Source organism: Acomys russatus, chromosome X, assembly GCF_903995435.1.
Source record: "Acomys russatus chromosome X, mAcoRus1.1, whole genome shotgun sequence".
Taxonomy (NCBI): Eukaryota; Metazoa; Chordata; class Mammalia; order Rodentia; family Muridae; genus Acomys; species Acomys russatus.
Genome location: NC_067169.1, coordinates 13,326,192 through 13,336,338, shown reverse-complemented (window position 1 = coordinate 13,336,338; position 10,147 = coordinate 13,326,192).

The window sequence follows — 10,147 nt, the reverse complement described above, 5'->3', positions numbered from 1 at the left end:
AACTTGTAGAAGAAAGAGTCTATTGGGGGCTTACAGTTTCAGATTTAGAGTCAATGACTATCATGGCATGGAACATGGGATCAGACAGGAAGCCATGACACCAGCTGTAGCTGAGAGCTTACATCTTGATCCATACGCATAGGACAGAGAGCAAGCTAACTGGGAATTGTTTTGAGTTTTTGAGAGCCCAAAGTCAGCCCCCACTAACACTCATCCTCCTATAAGTCCACACCTCCTAATATTTCCCAAACAGTTCCACCTATGGGGGGGTCACGTATTCGCATATATGAGCCTATGGGGACTTCATTCAAACCGCCACATTGATCGTGAGCTATCATGAAGAATTACTGGATACGTAAATTCTGTAAATAGTCTACTACATATCTTCCAAATGTTCTATGTGCTTGCAAGTGAACATATGCAGGTAGTGCCCTTGGCTTTTTTAGTTCTGTATATACTGGCATGATGTCTAACTTGCAACAAATGTGACTCTATTTGAGAGCTTTCTCCAATGATAGCAACATGTTCCGTCTGCATATGGAAAGGTGGCAATGATTAGGATTTAATGTGCTTCTAGACCAGTCCTTGATCAGTAGTTGACAAGTACTTACATTTATTTATTTTTCATTTTCTTAAATTAATTTATTCATATTACATCTCAATTGTTAGCCCTTCCCTTGTATCCTCCTATTCCTCCCTCCCTCCCACTTCCCCCCTTCTCCCCTCTCCTATGTCTGTGACTGAGGGAGACCTCCTCCCCCTATATATGCTCTTAGAGTATCGAGTCTCTTCTTGGTAACTTGCTATCCTTCCTCTAAGTGCCACCAGGCCTCCCCATCCAGGGGACGTGGTCAGAAAAGGGGCCTCAGAGTTTGTGTGAAAGTCAGATCTGACTCATAATGAGTGAGTTCACCCAGAAGCAAAAAGAGATAAAGGATATATACTCACTGATATCGAGACACTAGTCCAAGGGATACGTCCCATGAAAAACTTTAGTTACCAGGAAAGTGGATCAGAGGAGAGGACATCCTATTGAGACTTTAGGTGAGAATAGCATGGAAGAATGGGGAAATAGAAGGACCCACAGGATCCTGGAAACCTACAAGAAGAACTTTATGACAGGCAGATCTGGGTCCTGGGATCCTCCTCAAACTAAGGCACCAGCCAAGGAGAATATAGGCATTAAACTTCGAACCCCTACCCAGACCTAGCCGACGAACAGGATATTCTCCACCGTTGAGTACTTTATTTATTACCCCAGCTCTTTCACTTTTCAGTTAGTACAAGTCTAGAATATGTTCTACCATGAGTCCAGAGGTCTACAGAGGGATTAAGTACCAACTGTTCACAATGGTAACGTATTTAAAAAATAAACAATTTTTGATTGACTTCTCTATCTCATTTCTTCCATCCTACATTGTTGTGTCCCAGGATCCCTTAGCAAATAAAATATTTGTGTTGGAATCCTTGTCCCAGAAAGATCTATGCGTTTTTACATGGAGAGTAGCATATCATCTTGTGTAAGAAATTTGAGTGTCCAGAGGTTTTAGTACCCATAGGCATTTCTGAACTGAATTCCCACAGAATAACAACAGATGGGTGTCTATATAATAGTAAGTAGATAAGTTACTGTTATTCTCACTTATTTGAAATAATAGGTGTTTGAAATAAGTATATATTATGTTGATTTAGATAATTACCTTTAGCAGTTCATAGTGTGGATGTTTATCATGTACCCATAGCATTTCACAGGATGGATATATCCTACTATGTCGTCTATCTCTCTGGTAACAGTTTCATTTTTCAAAATGAGCTCTTGTGAAGATTCAGCTTGCATTGTGTCTATTCCAATGCTGATACAAAGAACAAAGCAAAAAAAAAAAAAATCTTCAGTGCTTCTGAAACGTTATTGTGATAAATTTCTCCCACCTGTTGGAAGAGCGAGACTATTGTGGTGATAACCGAATCATTTGTGGGGGTGACAGCAGTATCTGGTACAACTTTACCTCCTCGGTCCCACAGAAAATCCTTTGTTAGTTACCTTCAGTATCCAAAGTAAGGATTGAAATGTAAGGGAAAAACCAACAGAAGTTACTTTGTGAAGCCAAGGAAGCAAAAAACAAAAACAAAACAAAACGAAACTACTTACTGTTTATCAGGCTCATATGGCCTTCCCACCTACCTTCTTTGTGTTTAATGATCTTTAATTTAAACATACTAGATTTGGAGCCACACTGAACTACTTAATTGGAAAGTTTCTTAAGTGAGTAAGTAGAATTGTTGTCCCATTTTACATATTTGGAAACCAAGGCCTAGAGCAATTACATGATTTTCCAAGGTTACACAGGGAGATGACAGGTTATGCAGATCAGGGGACATTTATAATCAGGACTATTTGTAGATTAAATTGAAAGGAATATTGGTGATCTTGAGAAGATGATTGCAGACATAAACCCTAATACATATTGAAACAGAACCATTGTCCTTGGAGATTTAAATGGAAGAGGCAAGCACAGTGAAAGAGTCTAGATTCTTTAGCTGCATAAGTACCTCCTGGAAAGAAAAGGTTAGACTAGATTAATTAATTGACAGTTATTTCCTGAAAAATCTACCACAGATTGGGAATACAAATATATGGCCTTTGACTTTCTGAAGCTTTAACGAAACCCTAAAATATATTTTAAATAATATATTTGTACAGAGCACAGGGCTCATGAAGACAGAAGTATACAGGGTCACAGATAGTGAAATGTGGCTCTCTTGTAAATGTCAAATACTAAATTAGGCATATCATATTCATCTTTCTGAAACTGTTGCAATAAATGCTGTCAGGCTGGGTGATTTAAACAATAGAATCATAGGGCTGGAGAGATGGATCAGCAGTTAAAAGCACTAGTTGCTCTTACAGAGGACTCATTCCAATTTCCAGCACCTACATGGCTGCTCACAACTGTCTGCAACTCCAGTTCTAGCGCATTGGATATCCTCTTCTGGCTTCTGTGAGTACTAGGCACACATATAATGCACAGACATACATGAGGGCAAAAACATCTATATACAAAGTTAAATAAACAACAACAGCAACAACAACAATAAAACCAGATTTACATTCTCTCCCAGTTCTAGAAGCTAGAAATCTAAGATCAAGATGTCTGGGCTATTTTCTTCCCAGAGCTGTAAGGAAAATATCAATTCTAGGTCTCTCTTTGTAGCTTATAAATTGGTATCATCTTTCTGTTTTTTTTCACATCTCCCTTCTCTTAGGTCTGACTCTATTTCTTCACATAAGAGTTGTTTCATAAGGACATCAGTTATGTTGGAATGGGGCCAAAACAAATGACCTTGTCTTAATTTATTACATCTGCAACCATTCTGTTTCTTTAAAAAAAAAAGGGGGGGAGAAGTGAAACTCAGAAATAACAGTTTGGATTTAACATATGAGTCTCTGGTTGGGTTAGAAATGAGAAGGAGGAAACACAATTTAACCCACAACCCACACCATAGAGTGACAGTAATTGCTTAGAAGGATTAGAGCCAGAAAGTGAAGTGAGCCTAACAGCTGGAAGACAGAAGAAGGCAATAGAATTAGATTTGAAATGCTTCCCAAAGGACCATCAACAAAAGGCTTGTTGAACCATTCGAAGATTCTGGAATGTTTAGATATAGGCCTTGTTGGATAAAGTAAGGGTCCTAGTGATATCTCTTTAGAGAGTATGTTGGAATCCTGGTCCTTTACACTATTTTCTCTTGTTTCTTGGCTGCCATGGGATGAACTTCTTTTTCTTTTTTTGCCATGTGCACCTGCCATTGTATACTATGCCTGAGATTCTAGACCTGCGTGACTATTGCCTGAAGCCTCAGAAACTAAGTGCCAAAATAAACCTGTCTTGTTTAGAAATTGAGAAGCCATGGGTTTTGTCTTATCTTCTTGAATATGTGCTAATTAGAAATACTAAGAAAGGCCTTAATTACCAACAGTTTCTTCTGCTATACTAAAATAATCCTTGATGGCTTTTTGCTATGGTGTGGATACAGTTTGTGGGTGCTTCCTCTGTCTTGGGTGTTTTGTATGAGAGAAAGCCATCTCATGAGAATTGCACCACTCAAAGAATGATATAAGGTGAGGAGAAAGTGTGAAATAACCCATACCCAGAAAGATACGCATGGTATATACTTACTTATAAGTGGATATCAGCCACATAATACAGGATAACCACATTACATACACAGACCTAAAGAAGCTAAATAACAAAGAGGGCCATAGGGAGAATCTTAATTCTCATTTACAAGGGCAAATAGAATAGACACCAGAAGTGGTTGAAGAGAAGGAACAGGAAGGGCTACCACAGAGGTCCTCCGAAGGATTCTACCCAGCAGGAGATCAAAGCAGATGCTCGGACTCACAACCAAACTTTGGGGTGGAGTGCATGGAGTCTTATGGAAGAGTTGGGGTATAGAAGGACCTGCAGGGGACAGGATCTCAATAAGGAGACCAAGAGAGCCAACAAATCTGGGCCTCTATGGAGGGGGTTGCAGAGACTGATGCACCAACCAAGGACCATGCATGGTGAGGACCTAGATCCCTTGCTTAGATGTAGTATGTGCAGCACAGTGTCCTTGTGGGTCTCATAATATGGAGGATAGGGGCTGCCTCTGACATGGACTCTGGTGTCTACTCATTGATCGCTTCCCTGTGGCATAGTAGCCTTGCCAGGCCACAGAGGAAGAGGATGCAGGCAGTCCAGATGAGACTTGATAGGTTGGAGTCAAATGATAGGGGAGGAGGGCTCCTTTCTGAGGACTAGAGGAGGGGGAAGGGGGAAAGGAGGGAGGGTAGGACCAGAAGGAGATGAGGGAGGGGGGCTACAATTGGGATGCAAAGTAAATAAATTAAAAATAAAAATTTTAAATAAAAATAAAAAATAAGAATTTTACAATCACACACACACACACACACACACACACACACACACACACACAGAAACTCAATGTTATAGAAAGAAACTCACTCGTGTCTCTAGTGGCAATGAATATTATGAGTTTGGAGGACTCAGAGGAGGCTAGTTTGTCAGGTGTTTGGAAAATAGCAAAAAGAAGGTTGGGAATGAAGCCATGGATTTTGTCTTATAGTCTTGAGCACATGCTAATTAAGAATACTAGGAAAAGCCTTAAGCTCTGGTAGGTTCTTCCAACTATACTACAATAATCCTTGATGGCTTTTTTACTATGTTGTGGTTATAGTTTGTGGATGCTTCATCTGTAATTTATGCATCAAAATCTAATTCTCATTCTGGGGGTATTGTGATGGCTAGTTTTATGTCAACTTGACACCAAATTATAGTCATCTGAGAGGAGGGGACCTTGATTAAGAAAATCCCTCCATAAGATAGGGCTGTAAGCAAGACTGTAGAGCATGTTAATTAATTAGTGATTGATGGTTGATGGCCCTGCCCATTGTGGGTGGTGATACCCATGAGCTAGTGATCTTGGGTCCTATACCAAAGCAGACTGAGCAAGCCAAGAGGAGCAAGCCAATAAGTAGCACCCCTCCATGGCCTGTGCATCAGCTTCTGCTTCTAGGTTCCGGCCCTCATTGAGTTCCTGTCCTGAATTCTCTTAGTGATGGACCAACATAAGGAAATGTAAGCCAAATAAATCCTTTCCTCCCCAATTTGTTTTTGGTTATGCTGTTTAATCATAGTAATAACAACTCTAACTAGGGCAGATATAATAACGGAATAGAAACTTATACTTTGGTATTGAAAATGGAGCCATTGAAAGAAAATTTGGTAAGGTCATCAGGATGGAGGCCTCTTTATTGAATTCTAGTGGCTTTATAAAATAGCAGGAAAATAGATGAATCACTTTGAGGCAACCTCCTATCTCTTACTACGCAATGTCTCACACTAACTTGGGATTTTGCCATTAAGAAGACTATCATCAGATTTATCTCCTCAACCTTGGATCAGAAATGTGAGTCTAAATAAGCGTCTTTTCTTTATAACATTGCCCAATGGCAATGTCATAGTAATGGAAAATTGACTGCTATACTTCCTTCTTGTGCCTAGTTACCTTATGGGGTATTTAAGAACCCATTCTTTTTTAAATTTTTAATAATTTATTCATATTCCATCCCTATTGCTGCCCCCTTGCTCATGTCCTCCTGTTCCTACCCTCCCTCCCTCTTTGCCCCATTCCCCTCCTCTAGTCCTTGGACATGGGGAGCCCTCCTCTACTACCAATCTGGCCTCAGCCTATCATGTCTCATCAAGATAGCCTGCGTCCTCTTCCTCTGTGGTCCCGAAAGGCTGCCCCACTAAGGGGAAGTGATGAAATCACGGGCACCAGAGTCCATGTCAGAGGCAGTCCCCACTCCCCCTCCTATCCACGTGGAGAGTGAGCAGTCCATCAGGTACATGTGAACAAGGCCTCTGAATGCATTGTCCTTGGTTGGTGAAGGTTCCCCTGGGTCCAGGTTTGTTGGCTTTGATGGTCTCCTGTGGAGTTCCTGACTACTCTGGTTCCTTCTATTCACTCTACTCTTGCATAAGACTCTCAGTGTTCTGCCTAGAGTTTGGTTGTGAGTGTCAGCATCTCTTTTGATCCCCTGCTGGGTGGAGTCTTTCAGAGGGTATTTATGTTGGGCTAATATGTACTTATGAGTATATACCATGCGAATCTTTCTGGGTCTAGGTTACCTCACTCAGTATGATCTTTTCTAGTTCCATCCATTTGCCTGCAAATTTCAAGATTTCCTTGTTTTTAATAGCTGAGTAGTATTCCATTGTGTAAATGTATCACAATTCTGTATCCATTCTTTAGTTGAGAGACATCTAGGTTGTTTCCAGATTCTGGTTATTACGAATAAAGCTTCTATGAACATAGTTGAGCAAGTGTCTTTGTATGGTGGAGCATCTTTTGAGTATATGCCTAGGAGTGGTATAGCTGGGTCTTGAGGTGAGGCTATTGCCAGTGTTCTAACAAAGCACACGATTGATTTCCAAAGTGGTGTTACAAGTTTGCACTCCCACCAGCAATGGAGGAGTGTTCCCCTTTCTCCACATCCTCATGAGCATGTGCTGTCACTTGAGGTTTTGATCTTAGCCATTCTGAGGGGTGTTAGATGGAATCTCAGAGTCATTTTGATTTGCATTTCCCTCAAGAACTCATTCTTAAAGGCTCCTTCTTGTTGTAAAAGCTGCTGCTCAGTAATTAAAACTTTCTCATTTTATCTCCTTGTTTAATATCTCAATGAGACACCTTAGTTTTACATTTTCATCCATTCATTGCACTTTTTCCCCCTGAAAAGAAATGAACTTATTAGAAGCAACTGAGGACCAAATGTGTTGAAGGGAGACTTGACCCACTATAGATCATCTTAAAATAGCAATTAACTCATATGTGTTGTTACTTAATTGGTACATATTTTCTGTATTACGGGAGTGGGGAGAGGGAATAAAAACCATATTGTGTCTCAGCTTTTATATAAAATTCAGTCCCCTTGGAAAAACATCTGGGACTAATATGGATGTTAAAACTGTTAGTTCACACACACACCAGAGTTTCATTTGCTCTTTCATGATAAAAGTTTCCTTTACAGTTGCCCAGATCTACACATATATTATTCGGGCCCCAATAAAGGAAAGACACCATTTGTGGTCAGATCCTCTGAAAATCACCCAGAGTGGGTTTCCAGAGCCTTTAAAAATAGGCTGGGTTCTGGCAACGCCTCCAAACATAGGAGAAAAAGGCAACAATTTAGCCTCTTGAAAGAAGTTTTAATTTTAGCCTCCCTTTTCTACTTTTTACTCCCTTACAGCTTTTCTCAGAATATTAGTCAAGCTAATGTTCCAAGTTTCCTATTCATTTAAAAAATGCATTCCAACTGACCATCAGATTGAAATGCAATGATAAAAGTCCTGGTTTCTGTATTGTTTTCATCTTTGAAAAGAATGTCTGTTTTCTGCAGTCTGCAAACCAGTTTGGTGCTGATTGAATCTTCCCATACCGTGACTGGACCATTTCTTAATCACCCCCAGCAGTAGCATGCTTCCCATCTACTGTGACATTAGAGTGAGTTGCTTCCAAATGGCTGTAAAGCATGTTGCCATGGTGATGGAACTCTCCTGGTCAGCTGGAATGGAAGCTCTGCCAGCAGCTCTTCTCACCCTTGGCGTGCCAAGGGAAGAATCATCTGGGTGCTTGTTAGAAATGCTTATTTAAGACCCTACTCATAAGCGTTTGAATTTTAAAAGTTTGAGGGTATATCTGCATTTATCATCTAGAAGCTAGGTAATGATCATCCATGTGGCTCTCAGCCCCTCTTAAGTAAAACCATGAACAACATGTAGATATGGCTGAAGTTATGTCCTCAGAGAATGCTGATATTCATCTGCATTGAGTCTGTGGCCAAGACTGACCCTCTAAGTTGCCAAAGAATGTGCACGCTGCCTTTTTCGGGATTCTTAAATGTGAGCATCTGCCACACATATGTTTTGTGTTTACTCTCTGGGCTTTCAGGGTGCGATTCTCCGGCTCCAGAAAAAAAAGGTCATCTGTTAGTAATTCTCTGCTGCTTCACTTGGGAAATAACCTCTGAAAGCTGGGCCATTGAAATTAGTATGTGCATCCTGCAAGCTTCACAATTTCCTCCTAGGCACTCCTGGGGATAGGACATCATGATATGTCTGTGGGAAGAGGTGGATGGTGGATGGAGGTGCTGTGAAAGCTCCCTTTAAAAGACAAACACATCGCTTTCATGAAAAAGGAACTCCTAAGGGCTGCCATGGAAGGGTGTTTAGGAATTTGAGAGTTCTCTTGATCTGTTTCAAATCTTAAATGTTTCCAGGGATGAGGAACAAAGATTGGTTTATGAAAATGGAAATAATGAAGTCTATGTTGAAAGTACAGTCATGTGCTGTATAACGATGTTTGATTGGCAATGGACTGAAAAAAAATCAATGATAGCACCATAACATCACATCATTTAGTGATAACTTGCCATCTAGATCTGTGTTAAGTCCACAGTGATGTTCCAAAACCAACTAACACATTTCTCAGCATGTATCCTTGTCATTAAGTAACATTTGATTTTATCAACGTCTAGAGAAGACAAAAGTAGGATCTGTCAGTTAGCTCACTGGGAAGAAGATAATGCCGAATGGGCAGAGGGCATAGTTGTAATGTTGACATTGATGTGTACAAGTAGGTAAATTTCATGGCCTCCCAATGAGGAAGCATATCCCATCCATTATGGATAAAGAGACATCTATTATCAGTCAATTTGTCAACTTTACCTTCTCCAAGATACCCTAGATGACTCCTTTCCCTTTTTAAGAGTTCATCAGAAATGCAACTGTATTTGTTTATTCAACATGCATGTTCTAAATGCAGCAAGCATGCATCAGATGTTATGCTGTGTACTATCTGAAATAGATATTTCTAAAGAATACTATTATGGCTTTCTCTTTGAACTTTGACCTCTCCCTCCCCCAGACAAGGCAGCTCAAACAGAGCATGTGACCTCTTTGGAACTTACCACACTCATAGGATATGAGCAGGCATGTGCTTCCTTTTGGGTTCCCAGTGAAGTTAGAGAGCCACCGAGTCTGTTTTCCATTTTATAAAATGAGAATTATCCTTCAAAGACTTCAAAGACTCTTATTAAAAGTGGTCTCTCATCTTAAATCCATTTTCAGTGGTCAATTAGTTCATATGCCTTTGGCATCCCCTTTTTGTTTTGGGTTTTTATCTTTTTCTATTGTTATAATAGTAATAATTTTGAACAATGAAATTTGCTGTGAATTAAAAAGAGAGTCAGATACTTTTTTGGTATGGAACATGCATTGTTACTTGGAACTGGCTTGAGCAGCCACAACATACAAGTGGGTGCCAGTATGGAGAAGAAATGGTGCCAGTGTAGGAAGAAATGGCACCTAGGACCTCAGTTTGGTGTTTTGTTTCTTTGTTTGTTGGTTTTGCTTTTGTCTTTTTCTGAGACAGGATATAGTAATATTTCCCTGAGGTCATTATGATGGTTAAATGAGTTAGTCAGTATAAAGCACCTACTTATAAATGTCATTTTCTTAGACTTCCTTCTCTTCTAAATAAAACCTATACATAAAGAGCAAAGTGCACTGCCCCTTGG